Source organism: Pleurodeles waltl, chromosome 3_1 (assembly GCF_031143425.1).
Source record: "Pleurodeles waltl isolate 20211129_DDA chromosome 3_1, aPleWal1.hap1.20221129, whole genome shotgun sequence".
Lineage (NCBI taxonomy): Eukaryota > Metazoa > Chordata > Amphibia > Caudata > Salamandridae > Pleurodeles > Pleurodeles waltl.
In genome coordinates, this window is record NC_090440.1 from 1,939,109,738 (window position 1) to 1,939,115,737 (window position 6,000).

The window sequence follows — 6,000 nt, forward strand, 5'->3', positions numbered from 1 at the left end:
AGGGTGCTCCAGAATGTCAGTTACAGTCTCAGGGAGGCAATGGCCCTGGTGAGGTCACCATCTATTAAGACTTAGGAATCATGATATAGCCATGTACCAAGATAACTGAATGTACCAGGCTCCCATCTCACTAGGTGGGGTTCCACCATTAGATGGTGGCAATCTGGGCTCACTGGCAACACGCACATCTTTGCCCAGTTCACACCTTATCCTGAAGCTTTCCTAAATTCAGTCAGGGACGTCCCAATTCTTCCAAGTCCTTTTATGATGTCGCAGATGTAAATGAGGATATCGTCTGCATAGAGGGAGACAGCGTGTAATTCATCCCCAATAAGAATAACCCAGTCTTCCCATTCACTCCGCAAGTGCTAGGCCAATGAAAAAAACGCACTGGGATGCCAAACCGTGTGAGCACTGCAAACATGTAGTCCCAGTCCACAGTATCAAATGCTCGCTCAAGATTGATTACTAAGCAAGCAGCATATGGCCAATGGGACGGGGTAAGCTCCAACACCCTTTGGAGCCTGCAGATGTTAAGGGTTGTAGAACAGTTGAGGATGAAACCGTTTTGATCGGTGTGAACTAGCTGGGCCATATGCTCCAGAAAGTGGCCAGCAATGGTCTTACTGAGGATCTTATAGTCCATGTTGAACATGGACAAGGGGCGATAAGATGTCACCACCGGTGGGTCCTTATCAGGTTTTGGTAGTGAAACTATTAGGTATTCGCAAAGTGTTGGGGGTAGCCTCCCTTCCTCCAAAGCCGCCCAATATAACTCCAGTAATTTAGGTACAAGTACATCTTCGTAAGCCTTATAAAACTCGATTGGAAAGCCATCCAGGTCGGGCGTTTTACCCATAGCCGCCCCACTGAAAGATGCCCTAAGCTCCTTTAAGGGGTAGCTGTAGGTCATCTCGAGCCAATTGGTCCATGGTGGGCAACACAAGGTCATCCAAAAAGACCCATATGTTAGCTGTACCGTCAATGGTAGGTGGGTCGTAGAGTGCCTTATAGTATGATGTGAAGGCGGCGTGTTGGCCAGACATGTCTCCCTTGGCATGTATTTTAGCCTGGTAGGCCAGAAAATCAAAGCTTCGTAATTTGGCTATTAGTTGGGCATGTCGGTCCCTGGCGTCCGCAAGTGCACAGAGACCCGCATGGGTTTCGTGAGACTCCGCCTCAAGTGCCCTGAGGTACTGCTCTAGAGTTTGTATTTTTCTGTGCACATCGGCCCACACACCCACCACCTCATTAATACAGTGCCCTCGAAGCACTACTTTTAGTGCCTCCCATTCTATGGACCTAGACATTGCTGTGGCCCAGTTCTCCATCATAAACCTATTCAGCACTTCCCGGGTTGAGTCCCGAAACACACTGTCTTCCAGCAGTGCTGGTTAAAACCACCACGTAGGGACAGTTGGATGAGGAGGTCCCCAGTTTGAGGTATTGTCTAGTCTCCACCGTCGCATGAATGGCTGGATGACAGAGAATACAGTCTAGTCTCACATATAAGTCATGGGTGGGGAGTAGTAAAATGAATCCATTAAATCTGGATGTAATGCGCGCCAGCTATCCAGAAGCGACCAATGGGTAAGCCACTGTGTGAGTCCCGCTGCAGTTGCTACCACTGGGGATGTCGGTAATGGGGGTTGTGAGCGATCAAGGACAGGGTCAAGAATGCCATTAAAGTCCCCGCCAATGAGCCACGGGATGTGTTCCCATTTCGTGAGGGCAACCATAAGGCAGGCCAGGAAGGCCTGCTGTGCTACATTCACACGGTCATCAGGCTGGCCCTCTGGATTTATGTCTGTGTCAATGCATTTGAAGGAAACAGCAGGGTGTATCCAGACTAAAGCCCCACAGGCAAACCCAGAGTATGTAGTGCAGTAACATTGCCCTCACCACCGCTTTTCTAACCGGATATCTTCACCCCGCCATATGCGTTTCCTGGTGAAATGAGATATGATTGTTGTTCTGCTGTATGTATTGTTGGACTAAGTATTGCTTACGCCCTGACCCCATTCCCTGAATATTCCAAGTAAGTACTTGCAATTTAGTCATGGTGCATTAGAGATGTGGGGCGTGTGCACAACCGAATGCCAATAAGGTGTATAGTGTATGACTTGCAAAAGGAAAAACAAGGTTAACATAATCCCCAACCCCCCTCTCAGGGTAAGTGCCAAAATGGTGATTACCCAAACAGTGAAGAAACAGACCCATAGCAATGGAACTCTATTAGCGGGGCCTCATGAAGGTCTTCAACTAACAAAAGAGAGAATTAGTCTATTGAGGGGGCTGTGACCAGTAACATGAGTCAATACTCCAGCCATTGATATGGCAAAGTAGTTTTTTTTTTTGACACATTAGACAAACGTACTGCTCTAGGCCTGCCCGACCTATTTGTGCTTCCTGGAATGTGGATTAGCATGTGGCCGGTATCGGTGTACAGGTGAGCAACCCCTGGGGAAGTGGCTATAGTGAAGGGAGAAAACAGGGAAGATCACAACCACATAAACATGCATAGATCATTAATATAAAAGGATTTAGGCCATTAAATCTGCCATTTGCAGGGTGACATTCGGTAGAACCATTGAAGAATGACTGTTCGATGAGGCGATGGATACAGTGTTGGATTACGAGTTCTTAATGAGCATCAGTGGAGGGGGGGAACAACTCTTTAATGCTAAATGTGACACAGCAGTCATTGTGCGCTGTTGCTGGCCCCCTCTACGTACGGCACCTCACCATCCTGGCCTCGCCTCCTTCCCCTTCACCACCTCTTCTCTGCCCCAAGTCACTGTGCCGGGGTAGTCGGGGTAGATGATTCATAGCAGCATTGCTCCACCCAGTCCCAGGCGTCGGTAGGTTCAGTGAAAAAATAATTGGTCTGATTAGCAATTACTTTAAGCTTTGCTGGGAATAACAGAGAGTAGGTAAAACAAGCCTGTCTCGGGCATTTCTTGACACTGATGAAGGAGGCCCTCCGACGCAGTACCCTCAATGTATAATCTGGAAAGAGGAATATACATGCATTGTGATATTGGAGGGGACCTGCGATGCAGGCACCTCTCAAGATGGTTTACTTGTCTCTAAAGTTCAAGGCAGATCACCACTGGTCTAGAAGGCGATCCCAAGGACAGCCAGTACTCTGTGCGCTCACTCCACCTGGTAATGGGTAGAAAGGGTCATCAAGGCATCACCTGGTCAAGCCATTGTTCAGAGAAAGAGACCGGATCCTGGCTCTCCACCCCTTCAGGAAATCCAACAACCCGGAGGTTGTTTAGGCAGGAGCGTCTCTCAGAATCTTCTGCTCTGGTTTCCAACTCCTGCACCCTATTCATCAAGGAGTGGACTTGGCTTTCGAGGTCCGTGACCATAGGTTGTAGTTCGTTGAGTATGCACTCCATCTGAGCGACTCATCCCAATAGCTTCTTATGATCCTCATAAAGCATACTCACCTCAGTTGCCACTGCATCGACTCTTGTGCGCAGGTCTTGCCGGGTTTCTGCTATGGCTGCTAGTATTTTGTCCAATTTGTCAGTCGGGGGTGGTTCTTCACCGCCATGGACGCTGTGCTCTGGAGATCGTGGCCCCTGATGACCCAGGGCATGTGCCCCCTGTCCCCCACACTTCCCCATGTTCCACCCTCTTGAAGTAGATGCACCAGGAGACACGCACAGGCCAAACAAGGGCGGCAGAATAAGGGTCGGCCAGCGGGACTGCTCTTCACGCAAGGCCACTGTAGACCACCGGATCACCTCCCAAGGCAGGTGAAGGATGGGAGTGAAAGGTGTGTCGAGTGGAGGCCGCACCACCTATCGCGTTGGCCTTACCAGCTGCCAGGTCTCCGGGCAGCTCCTCCTCCTGTGGCAGTCCTGGGCCAGGACCATGTTGGCAAAGATGGAATATCAGCCAGTGTCTTATGGACCAAGGACCCACCTCATCGCTCATCAGAACAAGGAGCAGTATCCAGAGAGAGAGGCACGAGCAGTCCTAGGCCGCAGTTATCACACAATGTAGGTTTCCATGGTCTACACATGGGCAGAGGGGAAATGTTTGCAAGCACTATCACCCAAACATGTTCACACAAGAGGGATCAGGAAAAAGATGACAATGGCCCTCTAGGCACAAAGTAACCTTCTCAATCAGTCATCACTGAGGGCCCCCTAATGAATTCTGAAGATTGCCTGTGGCCCTGGGCATCTAAGTCTCCAACAGGTGCCCTAGGGCCTAGCCGTCTCTTTCTGCATGGCACCTGCAAGAGAATAGCCCTAGGCAGAAGTCAGTTCAGTGCCACTCCACATGGGCCAAGAGGACCAGGGAGGCCAGTCTCAGGCAGAGGCCACTAGTCCATCATCACAGAGGCACACGTGGGCAATGAGGCACAATCACCCAAGGGCCAGAACTCTCTCACAGCACCAGTGAGGGCTTACCACAAGGGAGAGGGCTGCTAGCTCACAGCAAATCTCTCGCCGAGCACCTCCTAGCAAGGCGCAGCGCTCCGCGAGGTGGAGGAAACGATCTCGCAAGAAGCAGCAACCGGGTCTCATCCCAAGGTCGCGGCTCCAGATGGGCCCTAGCGCCTGACTCCCATGTGCCTCTAGGGCCCACTGCGCATTTGTCCATTGGCGCCACCCACCTCAGGGGCTCACCAGCCAATGTTCCAGGGCTCCTGTCAGTCACTGCTCCTGAGTCTCTGCTGCTAGACACTGCAAATTGCTGGCGGCCAGATCCGGTGCAGCAATATGATACAGAAACAAAGCCTCTTGGTGTCTTCACCCCTGGGGAGCCTCCAAGGGTACCAGTAATTCCCCGCCAAGAAAAGTTTTGTAGCCACTAATCCGAGCACGGGCTCTGTCAGATGGCTGCTCGTGCCTTTGAATCTGCGTCTCCATCACCTAGGCCTCCCCAGCAGCCCGGCCCTCAGTCACCACGGGGTCTTGCACCCTTGCCCAGGCAAAACTTGTCTCACCCATCTTCGCTCAGCAGGGGGGTTAAAGGACCACGCAGGGAGTGCTCGCCTCAGCCCCTTGCACTTGGCCTCACTCCATCCAGGTTAGTGGGCCACCCCCCCACGCCCCTCTGCCATGCCTCATGTCCAGCACTCCACACTGGCTTCACAGCAGGCAAAGGAGCAAACCAGGGAAATTCAGTGGTCCTCCAGGCTGCAGAACCAATCCCCGTAGCCTCCAGGCTCACCGCCCCCACAGGTCAGGCATTTTCAGTGTACAACAACTAATAACGGATGGGTGGCACCTGATCGTAGGTCAAGGCACGGAGCTTATCTAGATCGCGCCCGCCATCTTGTCATGGTTGACCACGCCCCCTCATACGCCACCCCTAATGTCTCCCACCACATACCTAACCCTGCAGCTATCTACTTCTTACCGTACTGCAGTTCTACAACTTGTAACCTTTAATTTCTCCTACAGCCTATGACTCCATCAAATAACATCTAACCAACTTAACTTCCTATACGTAACCTTTAACTTTCTGCCTTGTCCAGGTGTGCAGCTGTTCCCACTCCCTGTTAGCATGGTTCGCCAATGGCAACAACAATAAAACTTATATAAACCCAGGCAAAACTTTCCAGCACACCGCCATGGAGAAAATGCTTGTCAACATTTGTGCATCACTGGCTGATTGCCTGCCTGTTAGAATCTGGACCACTGCCATGTTATCAACCCTGAAAAAACACTCTTCGACATGCCAAATCTGAACCCCACAGTGTAATGGCCACCAACAGGGGAAAAAACTTAAATAATGCAATACTCCTGCCCTCCTGATTTCCACTCCACTGGCCGTTGGTCCACGCACCTACGCTGTTGCCAATACAGGCCAAAACCCATGCCTCCTGCTGCATCAGAAAAGATCTGTATGTCTCAATCAGTCTCAACCGGATGGCACAGTGGAATCCAGATGAATTATTTAAAAAAAGAAACTCCACATGCGCAAATCCTCCTTGACTCCCACCAACAAGTGAGCGTGATGATGGGGCAA